Genomic DNA, 16,767 nt, shown 5'->3' on the forward strand with positions numbered 1-16,767 from the left:
AAAAAAACATAAAAATAAAAAGAAGGAAATGTGAGGGAAGTTGAGGAGGCTATGGAGGTCCTACGCACGTGGCCTTGTCTGGTAAGCTGTGAATAATATTTTAAAAAATGATGGATCAAATTCAAAGGCTTTTTAGCTAAAACAATATTTAGTATTATTATAACCTCTTATTTTAGTCATTGGTATTAAAAATTGATAGAAGTGATTCATAAGTTTGTTTTCCGTTAATTATTTTGATTATTTCTTGAAAAATCTCCGTTAAATAGAAAAGAAAATAAAAAGGTTGATTGGACAAAAATACTCTCAATCTAACGGAAAATTTTCACAGAATGACTCAAAATGATTGACGGTAGACAAACTCAGGAATCACTTATATTTTGATTTTTAATATCAGGAACCAAAGTGATGAATTATACCAATCTGATAGACCAATTTAGCTAAAAAGCCAACTCAAAACTACCTTCAATTCTACCTTCTTTTCCTGCAGGACAAACTATATAATACAATTTTTTTGTATAGAATTTCAAGCTCAAATCAACAGATAAGCTTGGTCTGCATTTGAGCATTCAGGCATAACTGCCAGTAGTGCTGCCAAGGACGATACTCTGTCTAATTAGCCAGATGGAATGAGAAATAACAAAAAAACAAAGAAAAAAAACAGAAGACTTATTTCCCAGCAAAAAGATGAAAACAGTAACTAACTAAAATACCACATATGTAGCTTAGATTAGTTGACCAGAACGTGATTTGTTGATCTCCTGCACTCGAGTTTTAATCCCTCAGTAAAAGTCCCTGCAAGATGTCCAATTGCTATTTTATCTTATTTATTTATTTTTATGAAAGAATCTGACAATGCCATCAAAATATAGCAATCGTGGACAAGCTCTGGCTTCTGATAGAAACAGAGATTTTAACAGGAAACATCTTTTTACGAAGGGGGCTGATAGATTTATTCATGGTTTTCCTGATTTCAGCAGACACTTTGTCAAACAGTTGATTAGACTTAATTAAGACAGAAATAATTATGCTCCAAAGGCCAAAACCAGCAAGGAGGATCCTTGCCGGATTTTTTTGTAGGATCCTTTAATTACATCTGTTATTCGTATATCGCACGGTAAAAATTTATTATAAATTTTTTTTATTTAAAATTGAATATAAATAGTACTTAACAAAAATTGGCTACACAATGTACGATAAACAGATGTAATTAAAGAATTTTCGGAATTCTTACAAAAGAAATCCGGCAAGGATCCTCTCTCCAAAACCAAAACTAATGGAGGTTTATTTGGCTGCTAATTGGACTGATTTGAAGCAGACAAAACCTGCCCACAGGGTGATTTGGGAGCTTCCACCACCAAGCATTGCACTAGACCCACGTAAAAATCTTTTGTGGCCCTAAAATAAAATGAAATATTTTCAGGCTAATGATTTGTTTCCTCATTGTTTAAGATTTAATGAAGCTCTCAAATCAATATCCCACTCCTAATCTAATACTAGGATGTGTCTAAAGTCACCATATTTGAGATATTACAGCTGGGTAAGCATACTGTAATCTTCATTAAAATCTTAACATCCATGCACCAAATCTGATCATTTAATTGCTTGCAATTAGATGCAGAGCCATGACAAGGTCAGGATGGTCCTAGGTCTATCTTGACATTTTTTTCACGCATTAAAGTTTAGTATTATGATTATGATTTTCAAGATTTTCCCGTAAGCTCAAGGCTCTAATTCGACGTTTTTACTTTAATTTCGTTTATCGGGTTTGATTTGAGGTTGGTAGCTTCTATGGAGTTGAGGACAATTTGTTGCCTGTGATTTTTAAGGAGGACTCTAGTCTAGGAATTAGTGGAAGGAGAGGAAGAAAGTCAAATAGGCTTGAGGTTTAAGTTCAACAAAGAGGATAATGAGAACGATACCGTAGTAGACCTAAACGATGGTAGTCGATTGCACACCACACGACAGAGTAATTTTTGTAAGATCAGGAAAACGTTTTAGATTGAGACTTTTGGGCCATTCTAAGCTAAAATTCTGGCTCTTACATTGCTTGCACCGAGATGTCATAGTAACAGTACCTCAAGTTAATAACCCATTACCATGAGGGAAAGTTAAATCATATTACCGTACGTGACTAATTTAAAAAACGCTAATGTGGCATGTCTTGTAAGTTTCTGCTCTCACGTGGATCACATTTATCTTTGTTCTGGTTTAGGCATTAACACAAGCATATGAGGTGCATTATGAATGATTCAATCCTAGTAAAACAACAATAGCAACAATCGAGTCTTATCCTATCAAGTTGGGGTCAGCTGTTTGAATCTTAAAATGGTCATTGCTCTTGGTTTTTCATCAAATCTTCTGTTAGTTTCAAGTACTTCATATCTTTTCTAAATGATTCAATTGTTGTGAGAAAATGAAAAATAGTCCAATTATCACGATTCACCGATGTTTAACCATGCGTTACTCCAAAGAAAAACTGATATACAAAAAAAAAAAATGTTTGTCATGGTGGTATGTAGTCAATCGTATGTCATTTCGAGGACCCTACTCTGGAAATTGGAATCACCAAATTTATGATTGGACAAAACGAATGGAACAATATTTATCGGGATCAAACAAGTAAAGACCCCCATGTTGGATTATAAATTTCTGGACTAAATAGTCCAACACTCAAGAAAGTGTTGGCTTGCAATCTGTCCCATCTGGTAACTGTAGGATCTAAGGACAAAGAGGGTACTATTTTTAGGTAAATAATTTGTCCAACTAACGCACAAACTCCAGCATACCGCTAAAAGTACCGATTTTTCATAGGCTCCACTCATGTCCCAAGAAAAAAAATATCCATTTCCCTTTCAAAGGATAGAACTTGCTGCTAAAAAAATCAATAGGGGTATCAGCAGAACTCCTGCTGATCACCAATTACGGCTGGACACGTGATTTTTCATAAGCTCCACTTATGTCCCAAGAAAAAAAATATCCATTTCCTTTTCAAAGGATAGAACTTGGTTGCTGAAAGAATTAGCAGGGGGTATCAGCAGCACTCTTGCTGATCACCAATTACGGCTGAACACGTGTATAAGTTGTGATTAAAAAATAAAAAATTTAGACACATGTCCAGCCGTAATTGGTGATCAGCAGAGGGTGTTGCTGATTCTTCAGCAGCCAAGTCCTGTTCCCTTTCAAAACCAATACTTGATGAACAATACTTACATGAAGATATTACACACAAAAATATATAATAATTCGCAGCATTGAATATCCTGCAATTTAGAACTCTTCTAATCTAACTGTTGTTTTAAGTGGCAGATCATATTCAACACTCCGGCACATTATAAAAATTTAAAATACTTTGCAGTATTGAATATTTAGCAATTTAAAACGCTTCCAGTCTAACGGTTGTCCTGAGTGGCAGATCATATTCAATACCCCAGCGTATTGTAGCCTCACCCAATAAGGATGTGTGACAGATAAAGAGAATGTGTGAATAACATTACCCTTCTATAAATTATGAGCTGCCCGACTTCATAAAGTTGTAGACTTGGAGGAGACAGTAAGCTACTTCATAAGTTGGCCAGAAATGGAAAAAGAAAGGCTTCTTTCTGGTCTTAAAACATCCACGACTTCACATAACAAAATGGCCCTATAAGAACTAATATTGTACGGTCTCAACAAAATGAACTGGTTTGAGGCTTTTAGGCTTTCAGCGTGGGTCTCTCCAGCACTAATCGTGTATTTTTCTCTCATGTAGCATGTCATGACAGGGGTCTCAAAACTGGTGGGAGAGGTTGCTTGCTTGAGAACAGAAAAAAATATGCATGGTAGCATACAACTGTCATACACAACATAAATACCATGGAATAAGGTTTGATCCTATACATGGGGATTTTGTAAAAATTCCAAGTATTGTATACGTCATTAGTTTGATCCTTTGTAGGAACTACCTGTAATAACGAATTTGCCAAAATGAATCTCTTTATGATAAAGATTGTTAGTGACAAATTAATAATTTTTATTCTCAGAAGCAAGACGAAGCTCTCACGTTACTTTCTCTAGCTGCCTTGGCTCCCCACCCTAGCTTGGCTTCTATAAGACATTTTGTTGAACATCTTAACCTCATAACCTCATGAGGACCATTCTCCATAGAAAGTGTCATAACTAGCGTAGCAAGAGAACATTAATATACAACATTCTATCCTAAAATGGTCCAGTAACATGCAAGTGACGAGTTGAATTTGAGAGAAGAGTTGCATACCCCAAATCTTGAATATAACCAATGATTTATCACTTTCTATGTCTTGCATCACGTCGCGTCACGGTGAATCCCTCCAGTTGTAGGCAAGTTCTTTTATTCATGGTGGCTCATTGGGATGTGTTAAAATTTGGCTAGCTGTTTTGGGAGTGTGTAACTATAAAGGGAGTTGAAGGAGGTTGCTTCGGGTAAAATAGCAGGCCGTCAAGTAAACGCATTGAGGGAAGCAATTGAATAATACAAAACCGTTGTTCGGTAAACAGATTGGAGAGGAAGAGAAATACTATAATAATGATTAATCAGTAATATTAGGACATATTGATCGGGATTTGCTAGATTTGGTTTCATTTAGGTCTTCATGTTTAAGATAAAACAAGGTAGGTGTCTTATGGGGGGACACACTGCCCTTAAAATGAGCATGGGAAGAGGAGCAAACTAAGGGTGGGGAGGGAAGGGTGAGAATCGTGAGATCGCTCTCCACTTTCCCCCATCATATATTATCATTTGTTTGACCAAATAAAAGCTCCACGGTCCACCCTCCACCCTCCAGTTGTTCTTCAAATTAATGACCAAGTCAAAGAGAAAGAGAGCAATGTGGGCTTATATCATATGATTCACAACATGATTAACACGCAGAACGAAAACATCCCAAGCATAGTTTAGTGGTAATAGGAGGTTTATGGTTCCACCACATGAATATCGAGCACGATACCTAATTATATTTGACCTTCTCGCAAAACGCTCTCACTTTCCACATTTAGCTGGCAAGAGTTTCGATGGAATCTCTGGTGCCTAGAGGCTGACTTTGGTCCAACCCATCCTCCTTCTCATCATCGTGTTCTTCCTTCGTATGGCTCCTATTTGGGCAGGATGGTGGCTTGGCTCAATATGGACGACGGCGACACTATGACACTAGAGGATGGGGTTTGTATATCCATGCAAATCTAGAGGAGTGTGAGGTTTATGATTTTTAGGTCTTAGTATGTTTTATACTTAGGAAATGGCATATTACTAAGTTTGAGTTTGTTGTGTATTATGAGTGTTTTAGTTTTCTTTTACCATGGAATTGGAACTTTATACCGTTATGCAATTGATCCGTGTCTCTGAGTAAGTGTACGTGATTTTGGTGACTGAATTCCAAATTTTATCATTTGTTGGTTTGCATGTAATTCTCTCTAGATCACTTCAACTTTGTCGTTGAACTCGTTGCAAAGGTGATATTGAAATTGTAAATAGATGACTTTACTCATAGTCAGTGTCATATTTGGTCCCGATATTCAATGCTATACTTACAGAATGCATGATTAAAACCCTACGTCGCTAAATTCAACCTAAATATATATTGTATAAGAGGAAAGTTTTATTTAGTTGAATTTTGTTTGACATTACAACTCACAGTACATTGATCTCTGAACTCTTCTTCTTCCTTCCAAAGCAAAGGGTTTGTGACATATCTAGCATACCACTGCATGTGATTCCAGAAGTAAACACAATTTCTAAGTTTTTAATATAAACCCTAAAGCCATTACCCTTCCACCAGAAAGATTAATGTGTTCTTTGAAGTAGGCTGTACTTTGTTTAAGTGTTGCTTAAGCACTAATAAAAACATGTTTGTCGGCTGTTTACTGTAGCGATTACACGCCATTGGCCATAACTTACCGAAAAAAAACCTTATCAATTAGCAATTGGGGGACTAAATTAATAAGCAAGAACATGTAGCATAATCCTCGTTTAACTTAATTAATCACAATAATTATGTGGAATTACTACAAAAACCTTGGCATATGCCTGAAGGCAAGAGAGCCGGCCTCAAGTCCATCCTACACTACAACATTGTTTTTCAATTTTTGCGTCAACGAGTGGTTTGACAGAGAATTTTACTTTGAATATCTTAAGCACAACACATTAACCCAAAAGCACCAGATCCAAGACCAAGTAGAGCTCCCAATTGGTGATTACATCATATTAATTAATTTATGCACATTATATATATATATATATATATATATATATATATATATCTTGCCTCGTTTTCTTATTCACATGGTAAGTATAGATTTATGAGTGCACTCACTCTTGAACTTAATATCAAAATTTGAGATTAAAATATTAAAAATACATATGTTTTTTATTTATTTATTAACGAACAATATTATCTATACTAAAAGAGGGGTTGTGTTTAGCCTCACAATTGGCTAGTAATAATGTGGTTCAAATTTGCATTTGGTGAGAATCAAACCTAAGACCTGTTACTTACATGTTAAGAGAAATACGACTAGACCGTAATACTAAGTCTCAAAAAAAAAAAAAAAAAAACACATCCGTTTATTCTTTATATTTAATATCAAATTCAAAGGTTAGTGTTCATGCATTCATTCATCGTCAAGTAACTAAGAGAACATTTTTAATATAATAATATACAATTTATATAACATGTTGCATTTTTATTTATGGGGGCGATCTATGATGCTACTTGTTTTACATAATTTTTGACACTCGTTTTTGTATGATCAACTCCGTAATGTATTTCAACAATCCCAACCATCTATCTTTTAGGTTTTCCCTCAAAGATCAGTACCAAAAGTCATCCAAATCCAAAACCATATGATTATTCGATTAAATTTAGTTGTTTCTTTGTAGAACAATATTCTTCCATTTCCTTCACTACAAATTAATGTTTTAATGGTTTTGGATTTGTCTAATTTTTTGCAAGGATGATATGTGAATGATGTTATAAAATATAGACTGTTCAAATTGTTGAAGTACATTACAAAATAGATCCTATAACATATGTAAAAAATTATATAAAAAAATGGTGACATGAAGTCCCTTTTATCTATTTATATTTTTGGGCTAGAACATGAGCAGTTAAAGAATCAATCGATGAAAAAGGGTTACATGAGGTCAGGACGGCCCATCACATATATTAATGGGCGGGTCGGTGATGGTCAATTTGATTTCCTTGTGAGGCGAACATTGTGGAATCTACAACTCTTATCATTAATGAAAATAAAATCAATATTTTTGAAACATCATAATTAAAGATAGAATTATAAAAGGTAGTAGATGGAATTTATAAATGGTGATACAATCATTCATAGGATTTAGGGTTATATTAGTTTAAGTACCCATGCGTTGCTGCGGGTTTTTAAAACATATAAAATATGTAAAAAGTTCTATACACATGTACAATTAAATTAGGGGTTCAATCATGGATTCGTATTCCTGTTTACAGTTATATTTGCACACATGCACTAATTAGCACTTCTAAATTCTTCAATTGTCGCTCCATACATACATAGTTCTCGGTTACAATGTGAAAAAAATAAAAGATGCTAATTTAAATTGTTAAAATAATTAAGTAATATCACAGCTCTCAAATCCATTTAATAGCATACATTAAAAAAAATTTGCAAGCTACCTATTATCGTTGATCAGCAACTTTTTACATACATTATTTTGGTGATAGCAAAGGTCAATCAGCAACCTTCTACAAACTTTATTCCTTGCATAACATTCACAATAGTAATATCACACGACAGTTTTATGATCACAAAAGTTTCTGCTAGGTCAGCACAAATTGTCACAACCCTTGAAAATAACAATTGACAAAAACCTGTTCAGATTCAAGATAAAACTTCAATGACACTCACATGATAAATCTGCCATCCATTAGCATTCTTGCAAAAAAAAAAAAAAATGAAAAGCATTGAGTTGCTTTCCTTCCAAATTAAGTTTACCTACCACGGGAGAGGTTGAACCAACTATCATCTAGATCCCGAGCACATGCTAAAACTCTCATTCAAAGCTGAAGGCATACCACTGATTGACTCATTAGACCCATAAACACCTCGGGTAACATTTTTGACCACTGAGAATGTTGATCTCTCTGATCTGCCTTTAGATGAGAAAGGAAGATTTCGGGGGATGAGTATATCAAGAATGTAAGAGACTGGATAGTGGGGTTTGATTTCACAGTGGAAAAAAGCAAAACTCCGTATACAGATATATACTACTCCCAAAATAAACTTTTGCGGAAACTATACATAAACTTTCTTTAAGATACAATCTCCGGCTTCAATACTACTCAGAAGACATAATTCATTGAAAATTATTCTGGAAGGGAGCAAAATTTACCTTAACATCGCCGTAAGCAAATCAGCATTGGGGAGAATTTTTGTTGAAAAACTGAAGGGAAAATCAAGAGTTTCAAATTCAAATAGGAGCATTACTTAAAACCCGAAATTGAATCATCACAAGAGGAATTCAGTGCAACCATTATCAAACCTGTTGCTCTTTCTGATCAACTACAGCTCCTTTCTCATTTTTCGTTGAGTTTCGAACACTCTGTATGCCATTGATTCGGATTGCCTCATTTCCTTTGGTATTTCTGCTAAACTTACTGGGAACGCCTTCTCTCTGCATTTCCCTAACCAAACACAATCACAAATTAGTCAATTATATATTTGGGTAAATTACACTTTACCACCTCAAGTTTGGGGTCGATTTCAATTTCTTACAACATCTTTAAAACATTTCAATTTCATACCTCGAATACTATTTTATTTTAATATAATACATCTGTTACATTTTTTATTCATTGATCTGTTAAGAGCTTACGTGACTGCCACATTTATGCCATGTGGCTGCCAAATGTGTGCCACGTGGCAATTTTTTTTTTTTTAAACTTAAAAAAAAACCTGAATCTTCTCAGCAAAAAAAAAAAAAAAAAAAACTAAAAAACACATAACCCACCCCTACTTCCCCCGCAACCCCTCCCCACCCTTTTTCTCCCTCCCGAGCCTCCTAACCACCTCCCTCTCCTCACCTCTCTCAACCTCACACTCCACCTCACCACCTCTCAGATCCTCCGCACCCAATACTCGCCCTTTGCCTTCACCCACCTCCTCCACAGCCGCTACAGCTCCAAAGACGACCTCAGCGCCTATATTGTGCACCCGGGGCACATGAGCGTGGTGAAAGAACTGATCTTCCCCGTCTGCGACTACATCATGGCCGTCGACTAGGTTGCCGACGACCGCCAGGGCCCTGCCATCGGGATCTGCAATCCGCCTGACGTTTTTAAATTTGAATGAGGGTTTGGGGGAGGACACTACTACAAAAGAGGCTATCACCAGTGAACCATAAACCGACAAGAACTCCAATTTGTGTCGAAAATTTGATAAAAATCCAACATGAAACTATGCAATGTCGGATTGGAATAGGGACACCATTGCTAGCATCACAAAAGGGCTTCGATGTCGGTTTGTGCGCTTAATCCGCCACGACTCAGCGTCGGTTGAAAGTGACACCCATTATGACGTTTGCTAAAAGCGACGTGATGTTCTGACATTATGACGGTCATAACCGATGTCAACTAGCAGCTAACAAATAAAATACTCAATCTATTGTCGGTCCTAACCAACATTACCCAACATGTCGATAAACAAAATAATTATTATGCATTCCTACACAGATGGTACATGAGATGCAAACTTCACAGATTCAATTTAATCAAGAATTCAACTGGGGTCTTTGGGTCTAGAATTTCTTGTTAAATGTATTCTATTTCATATAAATAAGGAAGTAAAAATAACACATATATAGGAGCTATTAGAGAACCGGTTACAAGATGAAGATAAAAAAAACTAACAATTACATATAATACTAATTAGAGCTTCATGCTTGCATATAATACTAGCAACTGCCATGATGCTTTCCCGTGCTTGCCTTTGTCGAAGACCACAGGTTCTGTAGCTCCATGCTGCCATATATAATACTAGCAGCTCCATGCTGCCATGCTTGCCATTAGATCAGTGCTCCAATACTTTACTACTTCAACATTAGGGCTCTAATCTTTATAGATTAAACTCAGGTTTTATACCTTTAAAAAATTATGGATCTGCGATTTCCAGTGTCCTTGCTCTTCAGATCCAAAATGAACATGCATGAATTTTTATATGGATTTTCGCACTGCTGATCTTACTGAACAAGAACATAAAAAAGGAGCTCAGTGGAGATTATAGCTTTAGTGAATCATGCATTAGACTACTTAGCATTCACATATATAATAGCTACGTGGAAGGTTGTAAATACATCAAGAGTTTCACTTATTCTTCCTACCTTTTCACTACCAAATCATCCAATTAGAATAGATTTTTTTTTTTTTTAAATTTTTACAGATTTCAGGTCCCTGCAAAAGAAACAACACAAGCATGAGGAGTTGAAGATTTTTTTCTTATATGGTATATTTCAATATGTGAACCTGAGTGCATGAATTGGCAAGGGAGGGTGAGAAGTTTACCTCTAATTGCGTCAGCACCAAGATTGATGCTGCTACCTTTCTGGTGATGCAGTAAATCCATGTCTACGAGGTCTTATGGGTTGAGAAAATGTGGAGAAAGGAGTTGCGATTTTAGGGTGTGCTTGGAAGAAGGGAGAGATAAATGAGGGAGGTTAGCTTCTGGGCTCGAGGTGAAGCCTCTTGAAAGAGGGAGATTGACATCCTTTTTTTCGTTTAAAAATATGGGGGAAATATCCCGCCCAAATTTTTTCATGCGAGATAAGTATTTAAAAAAATAGAAATATCAATTTGTCAACTACAACCGACAGGAAGTTTTAAAATATTTAAAAAATATTTATTAGTGTCGGGTAGAAGTGACATGAGTTTCGTTTTCACCGACAATAACTTTATGTCGGTTGAAAACGACACGGTTTTCTTTTTATACGACACCACCATTTAAAAATATTAAAATCTATGTCGGTTATAAGAGACATAGACAATTTATATCACTTATACCTTACAGTAATTCCGACACCATGTAAGGAGGTGTCGGAAATGTCTTATCCGCCAGTATTTTATAGAAAACCGACACAATAAGCCATTTTTGTAGTAGTGGGAGTTGAAATCGGGGGAGGTGGTTGGGAGGCTTGGGAGGGAGAAGAGGGATAGGGAGCGGTTGCGGGGGAGGTGGGGGTAGGTTCTGCGTTTTTATTTTTTCTGAGAAGATTTAGGTTTTTTTTTAATTAAAAAATATTTTTTGCCATGTGGCACATATTTGGTAGCCACATGGCACAAATGTGGCAGTCACATTAGCTCTTAACGGATCAATGGATGAAAAATGTAACTGATGTATTATATTGAAATAGAATAGTACTTGAGGTATGAAATTGAAATATTTTTAAAATGTTGTAAGAAATTGACATCGATCTCAAGCTTGAGGTGGTAAGTGTAATTTACCCTATATATTTTCTCAAACAGAGGTAGAAACGTAATAAAGCAAACTTAGTTGGGACATAATAGGAAGCACACTGTGCATATGAATAGTTAATCAATTCGTTTTGAGTTTTAGTATAGATTCAATTTTTGAAACATCATAATTAAAGATAGAATTATAAAAGGTGGTAGATTCAATTTATAAATGGTGATACAATCATTCATAGGATTTAGGGTTATATAATTTGTGGATGATCATGTCAAAATTGGTGGTTTGGTCAATGTTGATTTTAATTTAGTGGCTTCTCATATGAGACATTATCTTAGAGCACATGCAGATTTGTTCAAAGTATATACATGAGACTTAAATTGTTTTTAATTTTTATATACAAATGATAGCAGAGAAGGAAAAATCAAACATATAATCTTGAGTAAATGATATTAGTCTTCATGAAATCGGATTAAATAATTTTTATAAGTGATAGTGGAGGTGATGTGGCTATGGGGTTGAAATCCTTTCATTAGGATGAAGGGGTCACCAAAAAAATTAAGTACTAGCTAGTTTTTATTTTATTTTATTTTATTTTTTAAAAGGATATTAGCTCATGATTTTTCCACGGTAGTCTACATTTTCGAAAATCCTAAAAATTCATAGATGCATTTTAACTTTTTCGTGACCACTATTGTATGATTTATCAGCGCGTGAAGTTGAACCGAAAACGTTTCTACTTGCATGGTTTATGGGATTGAAATATGGTATCGAAGATTTGCTTTGAGATTGGTTATTTTAACTAAAATAATGCTGTCTTGGTTCTTTGAGAGTACACTTTATGCTAAAGAGTTTTAAAAATAACGATGAACTTGAGACATTTGCACTTGTTATAGAATTAGTGGATGAAATGCCCACGCAAAGGAATAAAGACTTGGGAATAATATTTGATACTTTTAAAAGTGTCATCATTGTATTTGGATGGTTGTTATTACGAGAGTTGCTTTATAAATAGAACACTTTGTGTGCTATCAAAACACACTGCGAAAAAAAGAATCAAAGAAATAATATCAGTACATCTCCCTCCCTCTCTTTATCTGCCATCATTTGTGTTATAGCTACTAAAATTATAGTGTGATATTTTGTATCCGCTTCGCTCATGTCCTTAACAAAAGTTATTTCTCTAATTTTTACCTATTTATAACAGCACTTTAATTATAAAGCCTTTTCCCCACCATGTATCGTTATTTCCATTGCATGGGATAAAAATGCACACTCGATCTGCAAATCAAAGAGCGACCAAAGCGTTTGCATGCAGCTTTATTTCCTCGTCGAAAACACTTAATTAGCGGACAAGCTTCGTTTAATTTGACGTTATATAATGTGTATGTGCGCGCGTGCTCTACAAAAAAATGGGGACGCTCTAAACACGTCACAAAAGTAGCCAAATGCACCACAATAGCCCTTTAAGGATGATCTTGTGATGGTCAGACACGCGTCGCAATAAAGTGGTGTTGTAATGTTTAGTCAATTATATGCGACGCTTTGAGTGCATCGCAAATACTATTTACTACAGGTTTGCGACAATATGTTACACGTCGCAAATAAGTAACTTCAGATTAAAAAAAAAACAAAAAAACAAAACAAAAATTGGGTGACAAATAGGATACCACAACAACATTATTTTTAATAGCTTCACCAAAATTATTCAAGTGAAATTTACTATAAATAGGTTCCAAACTAAAATAACAATCCAACCTCACTATCACTATTCATAATTCACAAATAAAAAACATTGGGTAAAGTACAAAAAACTACCTCAACTATTGGTGTCACGACATTTTCATACCTCATCTTTTAAAATTGACAATGTTATACCTCATCTTACGAATTTCTGCCAATGTTATACCTTCTGTTAGCCTGTCGTTGATTTGTCAGTTAAATGCTGACGTGGCTTGATCTAGACCCCACTTTCTATTAAAAAATAATAATAAAATATTATTAAAAACTAAAAAAAAAAATCATTTAATATTTTTTAAATATTAAAATAATAAAGAAAAGTAAAAAAAAAAAAAAAAACAAACAAAACCTTTCATCCCTTTCGTCCCTCCCTCCCCTATCTGTAACATCCCACATCATCCAGGGGAGTGATCCTTATATGTATATTCTCATCTCTACCTAGCACGAGACCTTTTGGGAGCTCACTGGCTTCGGGTTCCGTAGAAACTCTAAAGTTAAGCGAGAAGGGGGCTAGAGCAATCCCATGATGGGTGACCCACTGGGAAGTTGCTCGTGAGTTCCCAAAAACAAAACCGTGAGGGAATGGTAAGCCCAAAGCGGACAATATCATGCTACGGTGGTGGAGCGGGCCCGGGAAGTGATCCGCCTCGGGCTGGGATGTGACACTATCTACCTGCTGCAACCCAGAAAAAAGAAGAAGAAGGAAAAAAAAAAAAAAAAACTTCATCCCTTCCCCCCTCCCCCTACCCCCTCGTCCTTCTTTCTTCTCCCCATCCCCCCCACCCCCTTTTCTCCCCCATCCGAACCCCTACCTACAACCCAGAAAAAAAAAAAAAAAATATTCCCAGTTCGTCTTCCCTTGCATCCACCTCCGCACCCAACCTTGCACCAACCCCCCGCGGAATTGGCCTCGCAAACGGGATCTGGGTTTTTTTTTTTTTTCTTCTTCTTCGTCTTCTTCCTCCTCCTTTTTCTTCTTTTGGGTTGTAGGGGGTTGGATTTGTTTTTTTTTTTGGGGGGGGGGGGTAACGATTCAATTTTTTTTTTGGTTGAAGATTAAGCAGGGAAGAAGATGAAGCTGGGAGAGAGAGAAGGGGGGAGGGGCGGAAGGGATGAAAGGTTTTGTGTTTTTGTTTTTAACTTTTCTTTATTAGTTTAATATTTAAAAATATTAAATGAATTTTTTTGTTTTTTTAATATTTTTTTAATTTTTTAATAGAAACTGGGGTCTGGATCAAGCTACGTCAGCATTTAACTGACAAATTTAACGGCAAGCTAACGGAAGGTATTACATTGACACAAATTCGTAAGATTAGTTATGACATTGTCAATTTTAAAAGATGAGGTATAAAAGTGTCGTGACACCAATAATTGATGTAATTTTTTGTATTTTACCCAAAAACATTTATTTGGTTTCTTTGAGAATGAAGAATGTATTGCACTTCTAGTATTTAAACATATATACATTATCCTAAACATTTATACCATCTATAATCCTACAGGAATTATGTCACTCCAGATTGGCTTGTTAGTTTGACAACTAACTTCCTCCCCTCGACCTTGCAAGTAATTATGTCACTCCTTGCAGCAACTCTACTCTTAGTCCTCTGCATCGACCCTGCGAGTAATTATGTCACTCATTGCAGCAGCTTTACTCTTGGTCCTCTGCATCGACCCTGCGAGTAATTATGTCACTCATTGCAGCAGCTCTACTCTTAGTCCTCTGCATAAAGGCTCAAATTAAAACAGAGGTATGTCCACCTACTGAATGGGAATTAAAAGTATCTAATTCAATGAAACTCTTACTGGTAACACATTAATGATTCAGAGTCATCTTCTTTCCCTTTGCTAGTGTAGGTTGTGTGAAGATCTCCATTGTCACCCTTATTATCCGCATCAAATTCAGACATCAAAGCCTCTGCAACAAGTGCAAGAATTAAAGTTGTTACAAAAACAAGGTTGGCAAATAATTTGGGAAAGAAAAAGAAAAAACTGCAGCTCTGCTTACCAATGGGAGGTACAGTGTTCTTGAAATACAATTGAATATGAAGTTAACAAGTTGAACCCCAATAAACTTGGCAAGCACTCTGAGAGTTTCCCTTTTCAATAACAAGTGTGTCCTCTTTTTTCTATGCAAATCTTAAATAATGATACGGTATGTGAAAATTATTTGGTACGTAGGCTTCACACATAGGCAACCAATTTGTGCAAACCATGATACAATCAGGACCAATCTTAGAAATTCACGAGCAATCCCCCCCTCCCGTGTACTTTTTTATTTTGGTAAATATACGTATTCAATGTAGTGAAATTCTTACAGGTAAAAACAGACAATCATATTTCATTGTAGGGATACAAATCAAGATAATTAAAGCACAAAGGAAGGGGTAACTAATTAACTACTTGTGTGCATAATGGTTCCAGGGGTCTAACAAACCATTGACCTTGAAAGTTGAATCATTTTGATTTTCCTACAAGCATAAATGAAGGGAAACATTTTTTTTTCCCATTGCAGCAGCAAATTAAGACAATTAATTTGTTTTTCCTACGAGCATAATTCAGTGGAACTTTTACTGGTAACACATTAAATCAAATAAATTCTACCAACCAACCGAGATGATCTTCACATTCCACGGTTTCACAATCTTTGCTGATTCCACACTATCATCTTCGAATCGCATGAAAAACCCCATAACTACATCATAAGATAACATACATAAACAACACAATCCATATCAGCTAGAATGCGCTTTCAAAAACATAAAACAAATTCAGAAAGCTACAATCTCAATGACCAAGATAACAATTTCTCAGTGCAATTAAAACCTTAGAACTGAGAGTTCCACTTACTCTTATTGAAAATCTCAACAAGACGAAAACCACCACAACCCAGTCCCAATCCTCCACCTTCAATGCCGAGGGTTTACCCCTAACCTCATAAGCAGTCACCATCGGATCCCTATCCTTGCTAAACTTCTTCTGCATCGTCACACAGTCCGACTCCACCCTCTTCATCTGCTTCACCTTCACATCAGTCGGTATAAAGAAATGAATAAAACTTATAATTTCAGACTTCAGAGCAATGATATGGTAGAGATGTACAAAGAAATGAATTTTGTTCCTTATGTTTCCCTTCAGCCGTTAGCATCCCAAGTGCAAGATATGGAGGCAACAATCAAGTTGATTCCAAGCTATGGTTGGCCACTTTGCAACTGGCAGTGGCGGCAGAGTAAGCTTGGTTGTTGAGTGTGAAGCCATGGCTAATGGGGTTAACAAAGTGATAATGAAAATTTTATTTTTGGGCTAAAGTCCTAATTAATAGACTCCAAGGATTAAATTTTTTTTTTTTTTTTTGTCATGAATGTAACCTTCCAACTACCCTGTTATCACGAGAATTATTTATCCAACTAGACCAACAAACTATGATATGTGATGGTCAATTTGGTAATGGAAATAAAATCAATATTTTTGCACCATCATAATTAATTCGAAATAGAATTGTAAAAAGGTGATACATGCATTCCTATGATTTAGGGTTATATAATTTACTTATGATCATGTCCAAATTGGGGG

General features: G+C 35.7%; 1 long non-coding RNA gene across 1 annotated transcript; it reads right to left on the minus strand.

Annotated features, from left to right (window-relative positions):
- Positions 1 to 14,598: 14,598 nt before the first annotated feature.
- LOC125471237 lies at positions 14,599 to 16,441 on the minus strand. The gene is made up of 2 exons (XR_007253538.1): positions 15,001 to 16,441; positions 14,599 to 14,917 (listed from the first exon to the last, which is right to left on the minus strand). It is a non-coding gene; the product is annotated as an uncharacterized LOC125471237 (long non-coding RNA).
- Positions 16,442 to 16,767: the final 326 nt, after the last annotated feature.

The sequence above is a fragment of a genome, unplaced genomic scaffold (assembly GCF_019419815.1).
Source record: "Pyrus x bretschneideri cultivar Hongxiangsu unplaced genomic scaffold, Pyrus_bretschneideri_v1 Contig6, whole genome shotgun sequence".
NCBI classification, from domain to species: domain Eukaryota; kingdom Viridiplantae; phylum Streptophyta; class Magnoliopsida; order Rosales; family Rosaceae; genus Pyrus; species Pyrus x bretschneideri.